Source organism: Dromiciops gliroides, chromosome 2 (genome assembly GCF_019393635.1).
Source record: "Dromiciops gliroides isolate mDroGli1 chromosome 2, mDroGli1.pri, whole genome shotgun sequence".
Classification (NCBI taxonomy): domain Eukaryota; kingdom Metazoa; phylum Chordata; class Mammalia; order Microbiotheria; family Microbiotheriidae; genus Dromiciops; species Dromiciops gliroides.
The window spans coordinates 674,955,145-674,968,735 of record NC_057862.1 but is presented as its reverse complement, the minus strand read 5'-3'; positions in this window follow the sequence as shown (position 1 = coordinate 674,968,735).

Below are 13,591 nucleotides of genomic sequence, written 5' to 3'. Positions count from 1 at the left end.
ATGACTTCTGAAGTCCTTTTCTGTTCTGAATCTATAACCCTATGAAACAAGCCCAGGAAGGTCTAGGGTCTTGCTCAGGGTCAGCCAGTGGGTGTCAGAGACTAGACTAGAACCTAAGTTTTCTTTTCCCTGAGGTAAGCACTCTCCCCAGTACACCATGTTGCTTCTATGAACATACAGTTTTTAAAACATGACACTGCTTCCTTCCCAGTACACTATAAACACCATAAATTAGCACATAACAATCATAGGAAATGCTCCAAACTGCAGAATAGACCATATACCATGTGCACGTCTTAGCGTTCAGGGCCAGGGAGCTCAGCCAAAGCTGTCCCCACCCTGTGGCTGGGGACCACATAGCGTACATGATAATGCTGCCTATGGTAGACCGAAAACATACATCTCCTGCAACATATGACATTTAGAATGACATTATGGGGGGGCAACATGAACTAGACACACAGATCATGTGAAGAAACACAACATACATGTATAGCAAGAGCACGTTAGCATGTAGAGTGACAGAGTAAGTCAACTAGAAAAGTATATGGTAGAACACATTTTCAATCCACTTTATAATGTGTACCATATGTTGCCCTCACATATAAAACCCTGGTTTCATGTCCTCTGGTAATGGGTTTCATCTGGCTTCATACGTCACCACTTCCTCCATTGTTCCCAAAGCACCATAAGTTAACTCAGTCATCACTGGCCCCAAAGTCCTGGCTTTTTTCATGCCACTCCTTGTCTTGTGGATGGCCCAGGCCTTAACTTTTCCCTCTCCAAAGGGTTGGGACAGCTTTGGCTGAGTTCCCGGGCCCATTACCCTAAGACACAATTAGCTTCTTCTTCATCTGAATCTTCTTCTTCAGAGCTGTTATGAGCTCCACAAATACTGAATGAGATCTCTCTGCTCCATTGGCTAGTTCTCCATCCCTCTTGTCTTCCTGTTCACTGGGGAGTGTAGCTAACATTCCAAGAGGCGGATCAAATTTCATGATCCTGAAGAGGGGATCAAAAGAGTGGAAAAGAGCAAAGAACTAGAATCTAAGGCGGTGCCCATGAATCGGAGGAAAGGCAGAACAAACTGGCATAGGAATGAAGAAGCACATTATTACAGTGTAGGTAATGAGGAAAGAAATCACGTCCGGAGAATCCAGGATGGTGCAAATGGTTGCAGAGTGAAATGAGCAGAACCAAGAGAATAACTTGTACAAGGATGACGATGTTGTAAAGAAGGACAATTTTCAATGATTTAAGAATTCTGAGCAATGCAATTACGAGCTATGTCTCCGGAAGATTTATTTTGAAGCATGTGATCCACATAATATCAGAGAAATGATAGACTCAGGGTGCAGAGACATATATTTTTGAACACGGCCAATGTAGAGATTGGACAGTTAGGGGGTACAGTGGATAGTGTACCGGGCCCGAAGTCAGGAAGACCTTGAGTTAAAATCCAGCCTCAGACACTAGCTGTGTGACCCTGGGCAGGTCACTTAATTCAGTTTGCCTCAGTTTCTTCATCTGTAAAATGAGCTGGAGAAGGAAATGGCAAATCACTGTAGTATCTTTACCAAAAAAACCTTCAAATGGGGTCACAAAGAGTAGGACACGGGACAACTAGGTGGTGCAGTGGATAGAGCACCGGCCCTGGATTCAGGAGCACCTGAGTTCAAATCTGGCCTCAGACACTTAACACTTGCTAGCTGTGTGACCCTGGGCAAGTCACTTAACCCTGATTGCCTCACCAAAAAAACCCAAAACAAACCCAAAAAAACAAAAACAAAGAGTAGGACACAACTGAACAACAACATACAGATTCCTTTAGGTTGACTATTAATTGCAAAGGGTTTTTTCCTTTGTGTCATTTTTCTTTTCATTGTAGAGGAGAGTTTGGGAGGGGAAAGGGAGTCAGTGAGAATGGGGCCAGAAAAAAGGAGCATTTAAAGATTTTTCTAAAATTCACAGGAAAAGAAATTCGGAAGGAAGCTGAGAAATAGGTCAGTTTTAAAAGTAATATATTGTATTTATTATTATATCTTTTTCCTGAAAAGCAAGGAATATGAGATGGAGACCCTTTTTATGTTCTGCTTTATATATGGAAATACTTGTGTGCATGTGTATGTTTCTGTTCAGATTTTTAAAAGAGGATATTTGATTTCATCTGGTTGATTGCAATTGGGGAAACACATCGGATGGGACTCATAAGTGATAGTCTTAAAAATCCCAACCCTCTTCCACTCTGACCATGGACCTCCCTGGCTTCCTTTAAGTCCCAACTAAAATCCTACCTTCTATGGAAGCCTTCTCCAGTCCCTTTTAATTCCAGTGCTTTCCCTCTGTCAATTATTTCTTATTTATCTTGTATGTGTGTTGGCATAGTTGTGTCCTCCCTTATATTGTAAGCCCCTTGAGGGTAGTGACAGTCTTGCCTCTTTTTACATTTCCCTTTCTCAACACAGCGTCTGGTACGTGGTAGGTACTTAATAAATCTTTATTGATTGATCGAAATGGAGAAATGACTTCCAGTTGATTGAATATCCTAAAATCCTTTTGGGGAGAACTTCAGATGTTCTGGGAGCAAGGTTTCTTTCTGAGAGAGGAAGGCTGATTTTCTTTGTCTTTTGCTTTTCCTCATTGCCTTTGGGTTGGAAGAGGGCATTTCAAGCACCAAGACGATCCACTTGATCTCCGCCCTGGTGGCTTCAAGGGAGGAAGATTGCTACCAGCTGCCAGGTGGAGGGAAGGGCAGGAGCATGATGTATTGTCCTGCTTGGTCACCATATATATTTAAATGCATGTTGTTTTTGTTTCCTTTGTATTTATTCTTTCTTGATCAGAGGTCAAAAAGTCTCCAGAGATGAGAGTGTCTAGGTGGCTGGAGAGCCCGAGGGGTCCATCAAAATAGTCCCCAATCCCACTGACAGAACCCTACATCTGGTGGGAATAGTAGCCAGATTAGGGGCAATTCAGAAACCGAGGCACCTTCTTGACCCAAACCAGTGGTGTAATCACCCACCAGCTTAGATGTCACTTTGTGAAAGGAGTCTGCCCGGCCAAGCAAGAGAGTAACTTTCTCATCCCCGAAGTTTATCCCCAAAGCAAACTTGGTGGTCAGTATGTGAAGGGAGAAAAGATTTCCCAAGTCTGGAAGTCACAACATACCCTCCCAGCAACATGGAAGTTCACATGTAAGCCTTGGTACCTTTGTTCTCTTATTTTGAGCTCGCTCTCCCCAGGGACCTTGAATATCATACAAAAGGGAGAGTGCTCCCCAGTTTGGGAGATACAGTTGTGACTGCTGTCCTTTCTATACTTTCTCCATCAATATCCCTTGTTAGAAGCTAATTTATGTCAACTGGTAGGTCAATATTGGGGAAAGAACACTTCATGGAGGCTCATGAGCTAAAGGGTTGGAAACTGGAGCTTCTCAGAGGGTCTTCTGAAGTGAGGAGCAGTCATTGGCCCTCTGGGGATCTGACCGGCCATTGGGTGGGGTAACAGCCAAGGGGGGGAGACCTTACAGAAGGAAATGGACTGAATTGCAGTATTTCCCCAGTTCTGCTGTAGGATCACATGAACACTATGATCTCTGTAAAATCACAGATAGACTAAAGGAGATTGGAAAGATGAAAGGTAGGTTTGAATGGAGCCGTGGCCTATTACCAAAGATGAGTCAAATCAAGATATGATATTAGAAGACATTGTTGAACAGATGCAGAAGGAGAACAAGGAGGTCAGTCTACATCAAGAGTAATGGATGGCAGGTCAACAGCCCCTTCGTTGCACTGGTTCTAATGAGATATTAGAAGAACCCAAAGAAATCCCATAGAGCAGAGGTGTCAAACACAGGGTAGGACTCCCAAGTGTTGAAAGAATCAGATGAAAATTTAATTGGGAAATTTTTGTCTTGTTTGTTGTTGTTGTTGTTTGTCCTTTGAAGAGGACTATGACATCAGGGATGATGCCATGACTTGCAGTGAATTGGATTTAAGCAAGGCAGGGTTGTGCAAAGTCACCAGCCTCACTCCTCTGGAGCCATCTGGGTCCAGTGGGAAGATATCTATATCTATATTTATGTCTATGTCTATGTCTATGTCTATGTCTATGTCTATGTCTATGTCTGTCTATGTCTATGTCTACGTCTATGTCTATGTCTGTCTACGTCTACGTCTACGTCTACGTCTACGTCTACGTCTACGTCTACGTCTACGTCTACGTCTACGTCTACATCTACATCTACATCTACATCTACATCTACATCTACATCTATATCTATATCTATATCTATATCTATATCTATATCTATATCTATATCTATATCTATATCTATATCTATATCTATATCTATATCTATATCTATATCTATATCTATATCTATATCTATATCTATATCTATATCTATGTCTATGTCTATGTCTATATCTATATCTATATCTGTCTATATCTATATCTATATATATCTGTATCTATATCTGTATCTGTATCTGTATCTGTATCTGTATCTGTATCTGTATCTGTATCTGTATCTGTCTCTGTCTCTGTCTCTATCTCTGTCTCTGTCTATGTCTATGTCTATATCTTTATTGTAACGAGTAAAACTAAATGTGTGGCTGCCTTAAATTAGAAGCTTTTAGCACCAGTCTTTGGGTATTAAGCATTTATTAATGCATAGTAAAGAGAGAACACGTGGAGTTCAGAAAGTTAATAAGTAGCCTATCTATTCTACAATTCTGCCCACCTTCTTCTCCTTCCACCAACACGAGGTTCAAGGTTTAGAACGAAAGAGGAAGAGCCAGAGAGCCAGCAGCCCTTCCCACTTCCTGCTTCCCTCCCCCTGAAGAGGCAGTCCTTCAAGATGATTGGTTGTCACCCAAATACATTGGTTCACTGGACTTGAGGGTGGTCTCCTTGTTGAGTTCAAAGTCCTTAGCTTCTGAGAACAATACCTTCTTAAGGGATGGCCAGGTGTGGTTTTGATTAAATTAACTTTAAGTAGGTTAATCAGCAATGTCAATAACTCTCAATCAGTCTCACTTAATTCAATCAGCCTAGATTAATCTCCTCTGGTTGGGGCCTTTGGACGTTGACAAAAAGCCCATTATATCTTATAATATCTACATCTATATATCTACATATCTTATCTCCACCTCCATCTCCATCTCCATCTTTATTTATCAGGATGCCTGGATATGGCCCTGGATGCAGTGGGAGACTTGGGCCTTTTAAGCTAAAGGCCTTTCCAGGAAGTGTTTAACAAAATCAATAAAAGTACTATAAAACACAGCAGGGATCCTTATGCATGGCTTAGTGGTCCCATTTCTATTTGAGTTTGATGATACTCTTTCAGAGCATTGGGTAGACCCTCTTCTGGAAGATTAATGGAAGAACAAGGAGGAGAATCACACAGGATGGATGGATTTCAATCTGCTCCCATGAAAGGAGTACCTACAATGATGACCTCACAGGTCCAATGATGCATCTAAAGAATAGCCTTAAAGACTCACCTGTTTAGCAGAACAGCTTTGAAAGTGACATGTTGAATTTATTATATACTAAAAAGGAAAAGATGGCTGTGTGTAACAGATTTTTTTTTCTTTTTTCTTTTTGGTGAGGCAATGGGGGTTAAGTGACTTGCCCAAGGTCACACAGCTAGTAAGTGTCAAGTGTCTGAGGCCAGATTTGAACTCAGGTCCTCCTGACTCCAGGGCCGGTGCTCTATCCATTGCACCACCCAGCTACCCTTGCCTTAGAGATATTGCCTGCTAAGTCACTAGGTGTTTTACGGTTCTTGAAAAAATATCTGATCTGGAGCAAGGTTCTAGGTAGAAGGCCTAAGTACCAATGTTAAATCCCTTCTCCCACCTTCCCTTCTTACTGGCTACTCAGGCCTAGGTTGTATTACTCTCGTCCAAGGCAAATCTTCCCCTAACTCTTGGTGGATCAGGGCCTAGTTGCACTTCATTCATTCTTCTTGTTTCTGCTCCTTGCCTATTGATACTGCTCCAAGAGTGGCCCTGGTGGTAAACCCGGAACCTTAGCTGACAACCTGATGACATCCAAGAGTGCCAGGAAGTCCTCGATCCTCCTCAATAATTCCCAGCCAGTTCCCACATGTCCATTCTAGTCATTCTTTGAGAAAAGCAGGATTTCTGGTTCCTTTCCCTTCCATAGCCACGGCAGAAGAAGCCGATGGTGATAGAAATTGGAAGGTATGTTTGCCGTGTCCCCAGTCAAGATGTATTCTGGCGTTTGGCATCTTTGTTCACTCTGGATACTCTGACAAGCTCATTGTAAGTCATCTCCAAAAGGGGACCCATAAGCACTGGCGCTTCCTAGAGCAGGTTTAAAACCATTTACATGGTAATTTCTAAAAGGGTTGTTAATTCAATTGGTTAAAATGCTAATTAGATCAAGGTCACAGTCTTAAACCTCACTGGTTTTAACTTCACTTTTCTCTTCATTTTCATTTGGGGTAGGGGCATGAGGGTTAAGTGACTTGCCCAGGGTCACACAGCTAGTGTTAAGTGTCTGAGGCCAAATTTGAACTCAGGTCCTCCTGAATCCGGGGCTGATGTTTTATCCACTGCACCATCTAGCTGCCCCCATTTTCATTTTTTTAACAAAATTTATGCCCTGACCCATAATTATGACCTCGGACTGACTTCTAACCTTGTTGGGACAGTTCCATTTTCCCACAGCCTCTCCAAAATTTGCTATTTTCTTTTTTTTTTTAAATCATCTTTGACAATCTTATGGGTGTGAGGTGGAAACCTTAGAGTTATTTTAATTTGCGGTTTTCTAGAATAAGCCCAGCCTCCAAGCCCATTAGTATGAGATTCTTTCCTTATTAGTGGGGATCAATATCCTTTGCCTGCATGAAGGGTGGGGTAGAATTGTCAAAAACTGGAGAGAGGTGTGCTCCTTAGTTTGCTTAGAACCTTCTTTGAGATCCAGAGTCTTCCTCAAATTCTCTTCAAGCTTTGAGTCACTTCAGTTGCTTCAAACTAGGGAAGATGGATGAGACAAACTCCATTTCAGGATGCTGAAGGAAAGACTCTAGGAAGGCATGAGAGCAGCCAGCCCTCTCCATCATGTTGCTGTCCCCAGCTTGCTTCTCTAGAGACTTCAGGGAATTACTCCTTGGGTGAGATCTAGGACTCTCTTTCCTGGTTGAGCTGAGTTATTTTGCACCCAGTGGGAGAACTCCCTCACTCTATATGGCCTGGTATTTAGTCTCCTACGTATACTTTCTCTGGTTTTTGTTTTGCTACCAATTTGGATAAACAGGTTTCTTGGCTAATTGCTATATGTTTGTTTGTTTTGTTTTGTGGAGCAATGGGGGTTAAGTGACTTGCCCAAGGTCACACAAGTGTCTGAGGCCAGATTTGAACTCAGGTCCTCCTGAATCTAGGGCCAGTGCTTTATCCACTGGGCCACCTAGCTGCTCTGCTATATGTTTGTTCATTGTGGAACAGGTATTTGGTGGGATGGGAGTCAAAGCTTGGATATAAAGCTTCCCTCCAATAATGAATAGTGACAGGATGTTAGCTTGAACCTGAAAACCTTCTCCCTTAAGCTAATAATATTTAGGGGAGCAGATAGAAAGAATTCTTTTTTTTAAAGATAGAAATAATTCTAAGCTAGTATCCTTTCTCTCTGAGATCAAGGTGGCAGCATTTGCCCTCCACTTCCTGTATCCCAACCTAGCAATGACACAATGACATCTCGCTCCATGCAAGGGAATGGCCCTCACACATGTGAGCCCTTGCTACGATAATTATTTATTTATTTATTTATTTATTTTTTGGCTGGGCAATGGGGGTTAAGTGACTTGCCCAGGGTCACACAGCTAGTATGTGTCAAGAGTCTGAGGCCGGATTTGAACTCAGGTACTCCTAAATCCAGGGCCAGTGCTTTATCCACCCTGCCACCTAGCTGCCCCAATAATTATAATTTAAACCACATTGGTTTTTTTTGTGAAAGAAAAACAGACTTTTAAATTTTATTTAATCAACATTTACCATTTTTATCTTCTACAATCCTCTCCATCCCTTGGTTGGTCATGATCTCTTCCCCTAGACATAGCTACAAAAGGTAATTTCTTCCTTGCTCCTCTAATTTTTTTTTTTCACTTAATAGTATTTTTTTTTCCAATTACATGTAAAGGTAGTTTTCAAAATTCATTTTTAGGGGCAGCTAGGTGGTGCAGTAGATAGAGCACCGGCCCTGGATTCAGGAGGACCTGAGTTCAAATGTGACCTCAGACACTTAACACTTATTAGCTGTGTGACCCTGGACAAGTCACTTAACCCCAATCACCTCACTTCAAAAAAAAAAAAAGCAAACAAATTCATTTTTGTAAGATTTTTGAGTTTCATATTTTTCTCCCTCCCTTCTCCTTGAGATAGCAAACAACCTGGTATAGATTATATGTGTACAATCAGAGTAAACATATTTCCACACTATTTTTTTTTTTTTGGTGGGGCAGTGAGGGTTAAGTGACTTGTCCTGGGTCACACAGCTAGTAAGCATCAAGTGTCTGAGGCCGGATTTGAATTCAGGTCCTCCTGAAACCAGGGCTGGTGTTTTGTCCACTGTGTCACCTAGCTGCCCCCTTCTAATTTGTTTTTGATGTGACCTTTTACATTTAATTCATGTATCTCTTTGGAGCACATCTCGGTATATACCCAACTTTTGCCTGCTCTCAAATCTTCCCAGAGGTTTTTGTTGAACTGTCAGCCCAGGACTTCAACAATGCAATTTTATATTTATCCTTTTTTTTTTTTTTTTAGTGAGGCAATTGGGGGTTAAGTGGCTTGCCCAGGGTCATACAACTAGTGAGTGTTAAGTGTCTGAGGCTGCATTTGAACTCAGATCCTCCTGACTCCAGGACTGGTGCCTTATCCACTGCGCCACCTAGCTGCCCCCTCAACAATGCAATTTTAACAAGGACACTGAGCAAAGACTAGTGGTTAGACTTGTGTTAGATGTTTCTGAAGAGAGCAAAGGAAAGGGTCCATTCAGCTACAGAATTTAGAGATGGAATCGATCAAACATTTATTAAATGTCTACTATATGCCAGGCACTGGGTTCAGTGCTGGGGATACAAAAAGAGGCAAAAGACAGTCCCTGCCCTCCAGGAGCTTACAATCCAGTAGGGAGACAGCATGCAAAATATCTATTCAAAGCAGGTTATACACGGGATAAATAAGAAACAATTAAAAGAGGGAAAGCACTGGAATGAAAAGGGACTGGGGAGGCAGCTAGGGGGCGCTGCAGCGGATCGAGCACTGGCCCTGGAGTCAGGAGGACCTGAGTTCAAATCCAGCCTCAGTACTTAACACTCACTAGCTGTGTGACCCTGGGCAAGTCACTTAACCCCCATTGCCCAGCCAAAAAAACCCCCCAGAAAACAAAAAAGGGACTGGGGAAGGCTTCCTGTAGAGAGTTAAGATTTTAGTTGGGACTCGAAGCCAGGGAGGTCAGTGGTCAGGGAGGAGGAGGGCGAGCCTTCCAGGAAGGGGAGGCAGCCAGAGAGAACACCCAGAGCCAAGAGTCGGAGGGTCTTCTTTAGGCCACAGCCAGGAGGCCAGTGTCACTGGACAGAAGAGAATGTGAGTGAGTGAGAAGCCTGGAAAGGAAGGAGAGGGTGGGTTATAAAGGGCTCGGAATGCCAAGCGGAGCATTTTGTATTTGCTCCTGAAGGCAACAGGAAGCCATTGGAATTTGAGTGAGGGCAGCATGATCGTGCTTGAGCTTCAGGAAAACCACTTTAGTGGGGGAGTGGAGGATGGAGCGGAGAGGGGAGAGCCTTGAGCCAGGCTGACTCCCATCAGACCTTTGCAGTGCTGAAGGCAAGAGGGAGGAGGGCTTGCACCAGAGCGGTGGCAGAGAAAGTATCAGAGAGACAGGGGCACGTGTGTGTGTGTGTGTGTGTGTGTGTGTGTGTGTGTGTGTGTGTGTGAGAGAGAGAGAGAGAGAGAGAGAGAGAGAGAGAGAGAGAGAGAGAGAGAGAGAGAGGGAGAGAGGAGTCCAGGATGGCTTTTAGGTTGTGAGCCTGGGGCACTGGGAGGATGGTGGTGCCCTCTACAATAACAGGGAAGGTAGGAAGTAGGGAGGGTTTGGGGGGGAAGATAATAAGTTCTATTTTGGACAAATTGAGTTGAAGATGTCTGCTGGACTTCCGGTTTGAGATGCCTGAAAGCCCATTGGAGTTGTGAGATTAGAGATCAGCAGAGACACTGGGGCACGAAAGGTGGATGGGAGTCATCAGCATAGAGATGGTAATTCAGTCCGTGGGAGCTTGATGAGATCACCCAGTGGAGTGGGATAGAGAGAAGAGGGACCAGGGCAGATCCTTGAGGGACACCTATAACTTTAGGTTGTAGAGGGTGTGATCTGGAGGAGGATCCAGCCAATGAGACAAAAGGAGAAGTTAGATAGGTAGAGGAGAACCAGGAGAGAGCAGTGTCCCAAAAACCTAGAGAGAAAGGGGTGTCAAGGAGGAGGGTGTGATCTATCCATAGTGTCAAAGGCAGCAGGGAGGTCAAGGAAAATGAGGATAGAGAAAAGGCCATTGGATTTGGTGATTCAGAGATCACCGGCAATTCTGAAGAGAGAGGTTTTGGTGGAAGCATGAGGCTGGAAGAGGAAAGGGAGGCACCTGAGTCACAGAGGGCATACAGGAGGATAGTGGGGATGAAGGGGTCAAGCAAAGGGAGACTGGGGCATGCGGGTAGGCAGGAAGGAATGGTCCAGGGTCTCTCCTGAGAGAGGTTTGAGGAGGGATGAAAAGGTTTGGAAGAGCCACCAGGGAGAGTGGGAGAGGGTGATGACCAGAGAAGAATGGTCAGATTGCCCAGCAGCACAGAGGGCCCGTTTGAAATTGATGTAAATGGATAGTGGTCCCAGTCAGAAGGGCTGCATAATGTTCTCCCCCTTTATTCAACAGGAACATGTGTGGGTGTGAAGGTGATGAATGGTGGGGGTGATTCAAGGCTGAGGCTTGGCCGAGTGTAATCAGCCATACAGTAAAGGGATAGGGATTCAAAAAAGGAAGACGGTGAAGAGTTGGCTTGGCTCATTAAGGAGTCAAGGCAAGGAGAAGAAGAGAGAGTGGCTAGTGCAGGAGAGGTGGCCTGGGAGAGAATCATGGGGTCAAGGGATGAGGTGTCATGTTATATAAGGGAAGGCAGAGAGAGAAGTGAAATGTCACAAGATTATGGTTGGAGAAGAGGATTTCAGAATTCTGGAATATTTATGGATGATGGCAAAATCCAAGGTGTGACCAAGGTGGGGTGGAGGAGGAGCGTGTGGGAGAGTGGGTTGAGTAACAGAGCAGTTAGGGTATTCAGGGGAGAATTAATGTAGATGTTGAAGTCCCCTAGTGTGAAGACAGGAGTTGGGGAAGAGAGAGAGATTGTAAGCCAGGTATCAAACTCATTGAGGAAGAGGAGTGACTTGAAAGGTCTGTAGACAACAGCTACCAGGATTTTGATTGAGGGGTGGTGGTATAGATATGAATAACATGAACCTCAAAAGAAGAGAGGTTACTGAATGATGAACGGGGAATGGGGAAGTCCATCTCCCCTGCCTTGACCAGTGAGCCAAAGAGAATGAGTGAAGGTACAACCAGTATTGTAGAGGATGGGCAGAGATGCTGAGTCATCAGGGGAGAGCCAGTTTTCAGCAAGAGCTAATAGAAGGGAGGAGTGGGAGAATAGATTTAACATGAAGGGAAATCTGTTGCTTTTAGAACAGGCAGTGCAGAGAGCTCAGGGGAAGGTCTCTGTGGAGTTACGATGACGTTTTGGGGTGGGAGAGTTGAGGATTAGAACGAGAAATCCAGGAGTAGGGGGTGCAGAGTGGGGTTCAGAGTCCCTGGCATGTGAAGGGTATGACCAGGTGTGAGGTGTTCATCCCTGAGTATCATCAAAGAACAGGTATGGCTGGAGAAGGGAGGCCTGAAGAAGGCAGTGTTGCTCAAGATTGCCTAGTACATCTCTCTTTCTCTCTTTTTTTTTTTTTGGTAAGGCAATTGGGGTTAAGTGACTTGCCCAGGGTCACACAGCTAGTAATTGTTAAGTGTCTGAGGTCGGATTTGAACTCAGGTACTCCTGACTCCAGGGCCGGTGCTCTATCCACTGCGCCATCTAGCTGCCCCTAGTACATCTCTTTTTACAGATGGGGAAACTGAGTTCTAGTGAGGGGGACATGACTTGCCCAACCACACTCAACCCAACCCTCCCTTGTAACAAACAAGATCAGTTTAGTGAAACATAACAGTGTCGTTTCCATGTCCGATGGTGCATGCCTGCCTCATCTCGTATCTATAGTCATCACCAGTCCTCCAAAATCAAGACTGGTCCTGGCACTGAGCTTTCTGATGTTCCAAGTTATTTTCCTTTATATTATTGTGGTCTCTGCAAGTTGTCCTCTTGCTTCTGCATCAGTTCATGCAAATCTTCTGAACTTTCTCTGAATTCTTCATACCCACCTTTTTGCCATGGCCCAGTAGTGTTCCATTCCATCCCACCTGATTGTCTTCACTTTTCCCAAGGACAGAGAGATGGTGCCTGTGGTTAAGGAGATCTCCCTGCCCTTTTTTTTTTTAAGGTAAAAAACTTTTACTTTTCTCCTTCCACCCAACTCTCAAAACAACTAGGATGGTACTTTTACAACTATCCCAGGAGGTTGGAGGATTTCTAACCCACCTCTTTCCTGGTAGTTGCTGAAGAGATTAAGTCCTTTTATTCTCTCCTGGTGCCAGGCACATTTTACCAGGGCAGAAGGGATACAGGGTTTTAGCAAAAACAAACAAAACTATAGGAAGAGGTGCCCCCCTGCAGTGTGTTTCCAGCCAACAGGCCTCACAATGGGCCGGCTGAGAGAAAGCCTGAACTGCCACCAGCTGTTTCAGAACACCTTAAGATGCAAAGCACTGAGCTGGTTGGAGGCAGCCTAGCCAGGGGTCCTTGAGATTAGCCCTTGGGAGATGGATCTTTCAATGAAACGGGAGTCAGGGAGGAAGACAAAAGGGAGGGGAGTCTACTGGCCAGGTCCTTGGAAGAAGGCTTCATCCCAGACATCTGCTCGTGACCTCTTTTTGCCAGAGAAATTTGTACTTGACCTCAGGCATACAGGTATATAAAATGTGTATATAAATTAAACATTTACTGCCAATTTTGGGGGGACCTCCACATTCAGTTACCCAACCCCATATGGGTTCCACAGTTTAAGCAGCTTTGGTCCTCACCTTCTTCAGGAAGGAAATACACATTTATTAAGCACTTACTGTATACCAGGCACTGGGCCAAGCATTGGACAAATATCTCATTCAATCCTCTCAATGACCCTGAGGGGTGCTATTAATAGCCCCATTTAGAGTTGTGGAAACAGGCAGAGGTGAAGTGACTTGCTCAGTGGTACACAGCTAGTAAGAGTCTGAGGTTGGATTTGAACTCAGATCTTCCTGACTAGCTCCAGAGTTCTATCCACTGTGCAATCTAGCTGCTTCTGGAGAATGAAAGGATCACATAGAGGCTGAGGAAAGGGGAGGCCTCTTTCCTTGTGGTAGTAAGGACAG